Below are 12,265 nucleotides of genomic sequence, written 5' to 3'. Positions count from 1 at the left end.
TAACCTTCTCTAATAAGCTTTGTTTTTTTCATTTATAAGAAAATTATTTTTTGAAGGAACACTGTATATTTTCTTAAAGGTCACACACATCTTCACTGTTAGTCTTGCATTTTTATCCTGCCTTATTTGGTAAGTCTCCCTAAGGTACATGCATGTCTCCACTCTTGTTAATATGAGGTTTTTAGAATCTAATCTTATTCTACATTGCTGAGCCCAATTAAGGGAGAAATGTGTCCACAGGTAGCAGAGCTGACTTATTCATCTGAATGCCGTATTAAAGGACTATGTCTTGTAAAGTAAATTCATGAGACAATGTCTGAAGACATTTTTATTTTTCTCAAGGTTAGTTTGCATATCTCCCATTATGCTATAATAAAGTCAGGTTTGCATATATGTTTTAGAAATAGTTTCTCTGCTTCATCATATCTTGTCTGAGTAGGTCCTATACACACCAGCAACAGAACTTTTCCCTTTTTGTATTTTGCTTATTGTCAGATTAGTAGGCACGTGATTTTCTTATCTTACCTTGATGAGCCTCTTAATATTTACAGACACTACTAGACTGAACATTACTACTAAATAGAACCACATAATGTTACATAATAACGATTTATGCTTATAGGAGCAAAGCAAATATCCAGTCACATATTTCATGTTCAAATTGCTATGTACTGGCTTAAGAGTCAGATGAGTAACAGGGTGCACTAATCTGCAATCACAGAAAATGACATGAGTGCCCTACACTGAGATCTGAGTATTATAAAAAGATTTATCTTGTAACAGAAACAAGTGACAACATCTGAAATAGCAAATCTAGCCAATGATTATTAACAAATGGAGTGCCAGTGCAGTCTACCATACAATTAAGCATCTTAAGATGCTAAGGATGAAGCTGCCAGGTAACAGGAGAAGAGAAAGGCCTAAGATAAGATTTGTAGATGTGGTGAGAGAGGACATGCAGGTGATTGGTGTGACAGAGCAAGATGCAGAGGACAGGAAGAAATGGAAACAGATGATCTGCTTTGGCCACCCCTAAAGGGAGCAGCCGAAAAAAGGAGAATATACAGTTGTTGATTGGACAGGCTCTATGATTTTATTTCTAGCATTGGGTGTTTGCATTTTTACCAACTGATGTGAATGCTTTTCCTATTGGAAATTTAAGCTGTTTTTTTATATTTTTATTGGTTGAACAGTCACAATAGGATGCTGCTTCCCAGCAGGGATTTGAGGACATTTATTCTTTCTTCTTTCAGATAGCCTTCTGATTAGGAATTGTTCATTTGTTAAATAAATCACCAATGTCTTTCTTGCACTTTTGATGTTTAATTGGATGTGGGAATGTTTGTTTCTACTGGCTGTACAGTTATTATGAGTTAATTATTGGTGGTCGATATATATAAATTTCAGCTATTGTCTTGCTTAATCAGATCTTAAGTCCGAAAGTGCTTATCTGTTTTTAGTTTTATCATTGCCATTAAAAGATATTACCCTCGACCTGGTGGATGCATGGAATATGGAATATTTGTTTTTATATAAATATATACACATATATATATATATATATATATATATATATATATATATATATGTATGGGATCTGGACACATGCACTACTACCATATGTCCTAATCATAAAATACCGAACACACATACAGAAAAGCACTTAACATCGAAAAGCACTTCCGTGTATGTGTGCCTGTCGTGCTACAGTGCGGATAATGGAAAATTCCCTTTTCCCCACTGTAGTGCAATCTTGGAGTGAGAATATTAAATGTCCCCCTGCAGAAACGTAGATTTTTTTTTGAACTACACATACATGGAAGCGTTTTTTGATGTTAAGCACTTTCGTGTAAGTGTGTTCGGTGTTTTGTGATTCGGACACATGCTAGTTGAGCATTTGTCCTAGACCCATTTATATATATATATATATATATATACACACACACATATATATATATATATATATATATATATATATATATACATATATATATATATATATATATATATATATATATATATATATATATATATATATGGGTCTCCTTCAAAACACTGAAAGACCAGAACATCGAAAGTGTTTTGAAGGAGACCACAACAACGAAACTGCAGAACACCGAAAAGCGCGAAATTCAAAATCACAGTGTTACAGGATTTTCATTTAGCAATTTTGGTGTTCCGCTGTGTGTGAGTATGCATGTGTAACTGTATTTGTGAGGGGTAATGCTGTGTGTAAGTGTGTGTGTTGTGACTATGGTGTGTGTGTGTGTGTGTGTGTGAGAGGGACTGTAGTGTATGGGTGTGAGTTTGCCTTGTGTGTCTGTTTGAGAGATCTTGGAGTTAGAATATTAATTTATAGTGTAGGGTGGTGTGGCTAGTAGTTTGGGGCAGTTGTGTATGTATTTGTGTATGTTTTTTGTGTGTGTTATACTTACATGGTTTTCAGTGCTGTGGGGTTTCATTGTTTTGGTCTTCGGTGTTGTGAGGTTTCGTTGTTCTGAAGTAGACCCATATATATATATATATATATATATATATATATATATATATATATATATATATATATATATATATATATATATATATACAGACATATATGCACCTCCATGCCGCTCAACCTCTTAGGACAATAAATCTGGACAAAACCTAAAATAATGGAAGGTCAAAGACTCAAAAATAGGGACATATTGTAAATATTCTTCTTCTTCTAAACTTAGAAAGTTGCTAGAATAACAGGTTTTGTCTTTTTTTGCCTTAGCATGCATTTTTCTAAAGGATATGAAGTCTGAAACTCAGTTGTATATCATTCTCTATTGACTTCAATCCTCAGTGATTTGCCAGAAAGCCACACATTTTACGAGGAGCAGACCAAAAACATGAGGCAAAAAGCTGGACAAATTGCAAAAATCAGAATAGTTGAGAGGTATGTGCATCTCTCTCTCTCCCTTTCTCTCTTTTTATATATATATATATATATATATATATATATATATATATATATATATATATATTACACAATTAAATTCAGTGCACCACTCATGGAGTTCTGACAATGAGATGCTACTTCTGCCTTGCATAATTTCATATTAGTGATAGTGTCCGAATGAAAAATGACCAGTTAAGTGTTCCATCCTGCAACAAGTCAACCGATAGACTCAAGAACCCATTAACTGAGCCCAAACCTACAAAACCAAGGAATAGATGCAGATTACCAAGATTAATAAGGTATTATGTCTCAAGTTACCACACAAAGTTAAAGCTACCACCCAGTGTTGCTCTACAAAAGTGATGCCTCCTCATCAGATTCCAAGTCACGCATTATGAGGAGCATTAATATGTTTCAAATTCCTCAGTTCAGACTGATAACCTTCTGAAGAGTGACAGCAAACATAATATCAGTCTGGATTCTGATAGAACTGGGCTGGCCTCAGTTGTTCTTCACACTATTTTGTGGACCTTAGTTTCATTATTAGTGTCCTTAGTTATATTCTGCTGTGTAAGCCCCTGACTGACTGACTGACTTCAAATATCATTGCTACTCCTCCATTCCCTTTCTCATTGTTACATAATTAGAATTAATTAACAAGACAAATCCACTCCATCTGCTTCTCTCCTTTAACTCCACATATGTCACCCTCCACATCATACTACAGACTACACTTCATTTTTTCCTCTTATCTATGACCACCGAAATTTCAAATGTTTCTAAAAGCATCATGTCTCTTTCTGCTGCTGCTAGCATCTTATTTAACAAATTACACTGTATACTTTCACTGGGGTAGCCATGGTGGTGCAGTGGTTAGCATTGTCACCTCACAGCAAGTGGTTCTCCGGTTTGATCCTCAGCTGGGGTACCTTCTGTGCGGAGTCTGCATGTCCTCCCTGTGGTCGTGTGGGTTTCCTCAGGGTGCTTCAGTTTCCTCCCACATCCCAAAGACATGCTGTAGGTGGATTGGACACTCCAAATTGGCCCTAGGTGTGAGTGTGTGTGTGTGCCTTCTGTGGAAGGTTGGGTGCTGGGCTGGAAACTTGACACTGTAAAACTCCACTGCCAATCATGAACGGACAGGTGATCTGCTGTGGCAACTCCTAACCAGGAAAAGTTAGAAGAAGAAGACACTGTATACTTTCCCTTCTATACATCTTTCATTCTGATGTTTACTCCCCACATTATGAAATCAGGAACAGCTAAACCAATATATTTCCCTGCCTTTTTTATTTCTCACCTTGTCTTTATTTTATGCACAAAATACTTCACTACCACCACTCTACTCAAAAATAAAAGTCATAAAGATCCCCTTTAAATTAATAAATGAACTCTTAAAAATTCCAGAGTGTGGTTATGGCCCTCAAACCTAAGCCCCAAAAACTCATCAATAAATCAAAATAGCAAAGAAAACCCCTACAAAATTGTGAATTAACTAACTCTTCATTATCCACAACCTCAAACTACACCTATTCCCAGCTGTAATGTCATATCATTAAACAACCACCCAACCATGCTCATAAAACTAGCACATCAAATCCCCACCCCATCATTCTCTGATTTGACTTTAAAAAATTTTGAATACTGTCATTATCAGCCTCTGTAGCATTTGTAGCAAAGTTACAGAGATACATAATTGGATATCACAGTATAACCTGATATTCTAGTCATCACAGAAACCCTAGCTTAAGCTAAACATTAAACAGTTTTGAACTATTCCCTAAATGTTATAATATTATCAGAGCTGATAGGGCCCACAAAAAAGCAGGAGTGGCAGCCTTAATTTATCCATGTTCATACAGTCTCTCTTCCTATTAACACAACATCCCAAAATTCTAAAATGTTGAAATACTAGTATCACTCCTAAAGCTTAACAGTTAAAAACAGCTATGTTTTGTTAAGTCTACAACCCACCTGGAAATAATAACAACCTTAGAATAAATCCTCTCTTAGACAACTAAACATATACCTTAGGAAAAAATCATACTAGGAGACATAAATATTGACTAGCAAAATCTTACATCAGACTTTCCCTCAGCTAGTATAAACCGTTATGGTTATGTGCAACTTATTAAAATGCACACTAGATTTAATAATACCAACAATAAAGGTTCAATTCTATACTGGATACTTGTCTCTGATCCTAGTAAATTTACAACCTTTGGAAACTTTTCAAATTCACTTAGCAACCACCTTACAGCTAATATCCCTAGAAATACCACTTGCCAACCTAACACTCACCAACATAAAACAATCCCAAACCTTTCTAAATTAAATATAGACTACTTCATCAGTACTTTGAAAGCATTTAATTGATCTGCCCTATCTGCCCTGAAAAAATCTTCCACTTGATGAGGCAGTGAATACTGTTACTACTTTGTTATTTAATACTTTTAATACTCTAAACAGCCATGCCCCACTCTGCAAAAAATAAATAAATAAAGAAAAAAAGAAAATTAACTGCTTTACTACCCCAACAAAAGCTACAATGTGTAATAGAGACGGAGCTTGGAAAGAATGGCTTAAAAGTAAAACTCCCCAAACCTGCAACTTTACAGAGAACTGTACAATCAGAGAAAATAAACAAACACATAAATAAATAAATAACCCAGTACTGACTGGGGACTCTGTAAATGATACAACAGAAAAATAAAAAATAAACCTGCGTCACTCATCCACATTTCCCAACCAGATTATCTCTTGTCTGCCCTACAGTTATGTGTGAGAAACTTAGTTTCATGAATTATCTTGCTCATTGACTCCTACATTTGAGCCAGCGAGGAAGTGACTTCTTGCAAGTCAGAATTTTGCATGGAAATTTTCTGCAGCATGTCTGTCTGTTACCCGTCATTTCGAATCTGTTACAATTTCATGAGAAAGCTAATGTGCATGGATCTTCATTACAGCCAGTTGGATGAGAGACATTTCTTGAGCTGGTGTTCTTAGTTATTGCATGGATTTCTACTGCCAAATAGGTGAAATTAATTACTGATCTCTACTGCTTCTGCTACTACATGATCTCAGTCATAGATGGAATTCAGAGATTTTCTTTTCATGGTAGTATGTTTTGTTTATGCTGTGTGTGTTTGCAAGTGTATGGGTTCCTGAACAGAGAAGTGTGCAAGTGTGTGTATGTGTGTGTGTGTGTGTGTGTGTGTGTGTGTGTGTGTGTGTGTGTGTGTGTGTGTGTGTGTGTGTGTGTGTATGTGTGTGTGTGTGCGTGTGTGCATGTGTGCGTGTGTGCATGTGTGCGTGTGTGCGTGTGTGTGTGTGTAGGGTGGGCATACATGCATGCAGGATGAACGACAGACAACTATACTTATATTTGAATGCTCCTTTCCATGGATGGCTAAGCTATCTTTACATCTTAATTCAGAGGTTTTTTGCCTTGTATGCCATTGAAAAGATTGTGCTTGAAAATTGTTCCTTGTATAGAACACTAAGTTGTTGCTATACACAATGTGTGCATGTGTGATATAAAGAAAATTCTCAATAATAATTAGGAAACTTTGATAATACATTAATAAATTCTAAGGTCAGTTTTAAAATGAAGATGTCTCTTTACAGTAGAAACATCTTGCAATAGAAATTAAATATGATTGTGGCTCACAGGTTCATAGTCTTATAGAAAACTACAATACAATTGGGCAACAGACAATTACTAGCTTAGCTTTTAAACCAGATTTGAAAGTTACCTACAGCCTCAAGGAGAACTTAAGGATGGCCACCTAATTATCTATGATTAACTTGAAGGTGACAATGATGCTACTCTGCCTGATAGACAGTGTAGGAGGGATACATAGGGATATGAATCTATGATGTCAATGTGTTTTATTTATCTGTTGATATAGTTTTAAATCCTTTGTCAGGCATTTGAGCACTCTGCTTGCAACTATATGAAGAGGAAACGTACTTACCAAGATGAAACATGGACTGTTACTCTTCTAAATCCTATTTGTCTGTGTGTGTGTGTGTGTGTGTGTGTGTGTGTGTGTGTGTGTGTGTGTGTGTGTGTGTGTGTGTGTGCGTGTGTGTGTGTGTGTGTGTGTGTGTGTGTGTGTGTGTGTGTGTGTGTGTGCGTGTGTGTGTGTGTGCGTGCATATGTGTGTGTGTGTGTGTGTGTGTGTGTGTGTATTGCATGTATGTATACGTACTGTGTTCAATGTATTTGAAGAATCTTTTAATGAAAAAAAAATACCCTCAAAGAGATGCTACAAATCAGCAATTAGCTTTTAAGGAAAGGAAAACTTGTTCTGAAGACTGATATTTTGTTTGGGTGATTTATAATCAGACATAGACACCAAGGATATATAACCTTTCTACAATGTGTATATGCTACATTTATTGATCAAGATAATGGTTTATTCACTTAGCATATTGTGATAGCTTGGATCTATGAAATTCTGTTTAATAAAACAATGTTTAGTAAAATTAAGTCTTACTTGAAAATGCACCTGGAGCACTTTTAAGTGCACACACATACTGAGGAGACAGCAGTCTTATCCACAGTGTTGGAAAAAAAAATTCTTATGAAGAAATGCTAGCTTGTGACTGCTGCTTAACTGGCAGTGGTATTTTAAGAATTTTCACACAGTTGCACACAGGTTTTGTTGTGACAGCATGAGCATTGTTTGGTACATTAAAATACTGACAGAAGAAATAAGTTAGGCACATTTGTTACACAGTGCAGATTTATACTGGTGCATACTCCTAAATGAAAGACAGACTTAAAATATTAGCCTCACTTAATTTGTCAACATGGCTCTTAAAAAATATACATTTAAGTTGAACTGGCTATACAATAATTAGCATTATACAATAGGAGGTCATTATTATTCAAAAAATGTGCAGTTTGATTGGACACTCAATCAGCGTGTCCACTGTAAATCAAGCCAATCCCAACAGAAAGAAGTCTGGATGCTGAAGTCTTCGTTAATGGGTGGCTTTATTTTGGAGTATGTCACTTAATGCCATCTGAATGATATTTTAAGAGAGCCCTAAAAAGTTCTGATAAATTTGGAATAATTGGGAAGTATGTTTACTGACAGTATGATTGAATGTATTGCTGGTGACCATTTTTGTCAACCATCCACAATTTTGCAGAACACCCCTGCTTTTCCTCATACTTTTGCCATAACCCTTATAAAATCTTCATTAATTTTTGTACACACACTCTTAAGAAAGGAAAAGGCAAGCATAGATAATGTCATCTCCTTTTACCCTACTGCACTGTACACATGTACTGTGCACGTGCTGACATACACATCTTATGCATGTGCAGTGCATTCAACAGACATGAGACAGTAGATGAACACTAAAGCTCTGTTATTCAATGACATTATTTAAGAAATGTAAGCAATTTTTTTCTTAAATAATTTTATTGTATAATAGCAATAATCCACTAATGGGTGTGGGTATCCATGATTTACCCACAACTGTATTTGTTGGATCTCTCGGGGGTGAAGTTTGGTATACGAACACCAAGTCATGGATTAATGCTTAATATGTTTTTTTAGGAAAAGGTCTCTCTCTCTCTTTCTCTCTCTCTCTCTCTCTCTCTGTGCATGCCCAGGGCTGTTATTATTTCACATTCCAGAAAAATAATAAAGTCAGAAAAAATGACCCTTTTCCTGTTTCTTGTGATTTTGAACAATCTGAATTGTGACTACAAAACTATTTTCCTTGTTACTATGTAACTTGCAGGTATTTAAAATGCTGTATGTGTCGTAATGTTATTTTGCTTAGATGCTTGCAACAACCTGAATTGTGATTTTCATTATTGCATTTTATTAATAAACATTAGTACTAAGGACTGTGCTATATCTCTCAGCACATTCATACAGAAGTGAGAAAGAAGTGACAACTGAATTGGGACTTTCATTATTGCATTTTATTGATAAACGTTAGTACTAAGGACTGTGTTATATCTCTCAGCACATTCATACAGAAGTGAGAAAGAAGTGACAACTGAATTGGGACTTTATCCTAGGAAAGTAGCACCAATTCCATTTATAATAACCAATGAGAATATTTATTTTTATTTTATTTGCCATTTGTTTACCGGGAAAGTCCATTGGGCCAAAAATGAGCCCATTTTCAATGGAGGCCCGGGGAGAAAAGCTGCTAGTACAGTTTTACAATACAAATCACAGTTTTACAGTGCAAGCCATCAGTTTATAATTTATACATAGTTCATTAATAAAAATCAAAAACAGTTTGTAACTTATATACATATTTCACAGTAGAATAAAGCAGTTTGTCACTTATACATAGTTTAAAGTATAAAAGCAACAAGTACATAGTATACTGAGGACATAAAAAAATTTGACAGGACATGAAATAATAAAAGTATATTGGAGTGTGGATTAATGGAGCATAATTAGGTAAGAATTGAGAGCAGGTGTTGAGTAGGACTAGACCTTGCAATTCCAATAAGTGAAGATATATATATATATATATATATATATATATATATATATATATATATATATATATATATATATATATATATATATATATATATATATATATATATATAGTGGAGATACAAGTTAGGATGAAGTAGGATGATGGAGAGTAGGGGTGCAGAGGAAGAAGTCATGTGGGATGACATCTTGAAGTCCCCAAGGCACTCAAACCTTCTTAATGCATGGTCTAGCATATACTCGTAACAGTCTCAGAAGAGGGCAGGGATTCTGTGCGTATTTGTGAAACACATATCAAGACAAGTAAAAAGGAAAGCAGAGCCTCACTCAGAATTAGAACTGTAAACTATCAGAGAATTGCTGTAATGATACCAACTGAGCACATTCATCCTGGAGACCAGGAATATATTTTTTTAATGTCTTGTTTAGAACTGCCAGAAATGTTGGGATAGTCCATATTCTGATATGACTGAGTGCTCACGTTAAGGAATCCATCTAAGTCATCATACTGCTGGAAAGTCCATATTTTGATATTACTGAGTACTCACGTTAAGGAATCCATCTAAGTCATCATACTGCTGGAAAGTCCATATTTTGATATTACTGAGTACTCACGTTAAGGAATCCATCTAAGTCATCATACTGCTGGATAGTAACAGAGAAACATGTAAATCAGAATTTGTTTCATTTACATTACTAAGCAAACAACGATTTCTGCATCCCTGTTATTTGTATGGCTCTGGATGATGAAATACCTTAAGCAGGTGATCAGCATGAGGTAATACTGAAACACTTCTGAATGTGGAGGTTTGCAGCAGAGATGGTTAGATCAAATTATAAGACACTGCTTAAACAGATACCTTTGTTTTTCATATATAATCAGGGTCTTACAGCATTATGCATCAACTTGTCCTAGAGCAAGGTAAACCCAACAATATGCACCCGATCACTAATCTAATGAACTCCTATACCCATGTGTTGCTTATATTGGTAGACATCATTACATGATGTTTTTGGAATAAAAGGACTAAATCATTTATGGGGGGGTGACTTAAGCTCAGATGTTCAGCTATATGGAATGAAGGCTGAATTATATTATTTTTTCCTGGCAAATATAGTATTGGGAAGATGAATAAACCGAGACACTTCAATCAGATATTTAATCAAAAAATAATCGTCTGAGATTTTCAATCAAAGAAAAAAACACGATGCGACTGAAGCAGAATGAAGGCAGCAGGCATGACACCAAAGAACTGAACGATGTGCATTAATAAAATTACTCATTATGTAGCACTTCAGAGTTTAGCACTTTAGTAACAGTATCATAATGGGAACATGTGACCTGCATTAGGTAAATGAAAAGGGCAGTATATCAGGCAGTGGGACTAGTTCTACAACAAGACAGGTATATGGATATCTTACTTCTGAAAGTATAACCAGCCAACAATTATGAAGTCATTTAGGACACAAGATTGAATTGATTTTGGAATGTGTGACATGCAGAACATCATGTTTCTACCATCTCAGAATGACAACACGGATTGCATATGCTTAGGATACATAGCTTGATCAAGTTTAATAGACTTACTACTGTCTAATGTGATTTTTTTTTTGTCTAGTTTCAAGACGTGGTTAACAAAAATTACTATATTTTGTAATGACAGGGAAGAATGCTTACTGTTACCACACAGAAACTGCTATATACATAATGTCTGATGCCTTTTCATATAACTCAGTATAAAGATAGGACATATATATATATATATATATATATATATATATATATATATATATATATATATATATATATATATATGCATATCTTTCCCTTTAGCAGACTTCTATCATGTACAGCAATTTTCCATCAGTGAGCGAATAGTTGTATAGCAGCCTGCTTTTAACCACATCACATTATTCCAGTGGAGTCCTGAATGTGTGTTCTGAAAGTTTCAACAATTAGAAAATCCTTGTTTGAAAGAAACTGCATGGGGGAATTTAATAACGCCTACACATTTGTTTCCCATGTGGGCATCTCTCCACACAGCTTACATGGGAGCAAACATTTTTCGATTCAAGTGCTGCTGAGTGGTGCGCATGCACACTCTAGCAGGGAAACTTCCGTGGCATGCAAATCACCTCATAAGCAGGTGAATGTCATGCAAATGAGACAGGTAGAGCAATCCTGTAAGCAGATAGGCTTCTGCTTAGATCCTGTGTCAGTGTTGGTAGTGTACACAAAAAAATTCCATGTACAAGAAAGTAGACAGACAAACGGGGTTGTACAAATGGAGATATATGGGCAGAAATGTCTTACGACATGCAGATATGAGTGAAACTATTATCCTGTATGTTGGAAAAGTTAAAGGATACAAGCTATTTTTTTTAAATAATCTGGGCATGTTTGCAGTGTGGGCCACAGTGTGCAAACAAGCTTTATAGAAAAATAAAAAAAATAAATTAATATTACATGACAGAAATATATTACAGGACTGTGTGTGGAGTCCCTACAATGGTGCATTGGTGCTGTTGCTAATTTGGTTGGGCTATGAAACCTGTAGTTTCCAGGCAGTGAGCATGGATACCAATGCAAATGAGGTGAAGTTACTGAGTAGCAGAAAGGAGTAATCATGTCTGCATATCCCATTCATGTAGGCTTAGACCCATATTGCTGTGTGCACAGGATGTAGCTGCCTCTGGGGGGGGGTCTATTGACTACTAAGCTCATTTCAGCATAGGTGCATGTGTTTGCATGGCTGAGCATGTCCTTTTCATTGGGGGTGTTTAGGGGAACCCACAGGAGTTTTTACAGGGGGATGCAAACCTAGAGCCCCCCCCCCACGCAGCTCCCCCATAC

The sequence above is a fragment of the Protopterus annectens genome, chromosome 3.part0, assembly GCF_019279795.1.
Source record: "Protopterus annectens isolate FY-2018-M chromosome 3.part0, PAN1.0, whole genome shotgun sequence".
Lineage (NCBI taxonomy): Eukaryota > Metazoa > Chordata > Ceratodontiformes > Protopteridae > Protopterus > Protopterus annectens.
Note: the sequence above shows the minus strand (reverse complement) of the source record.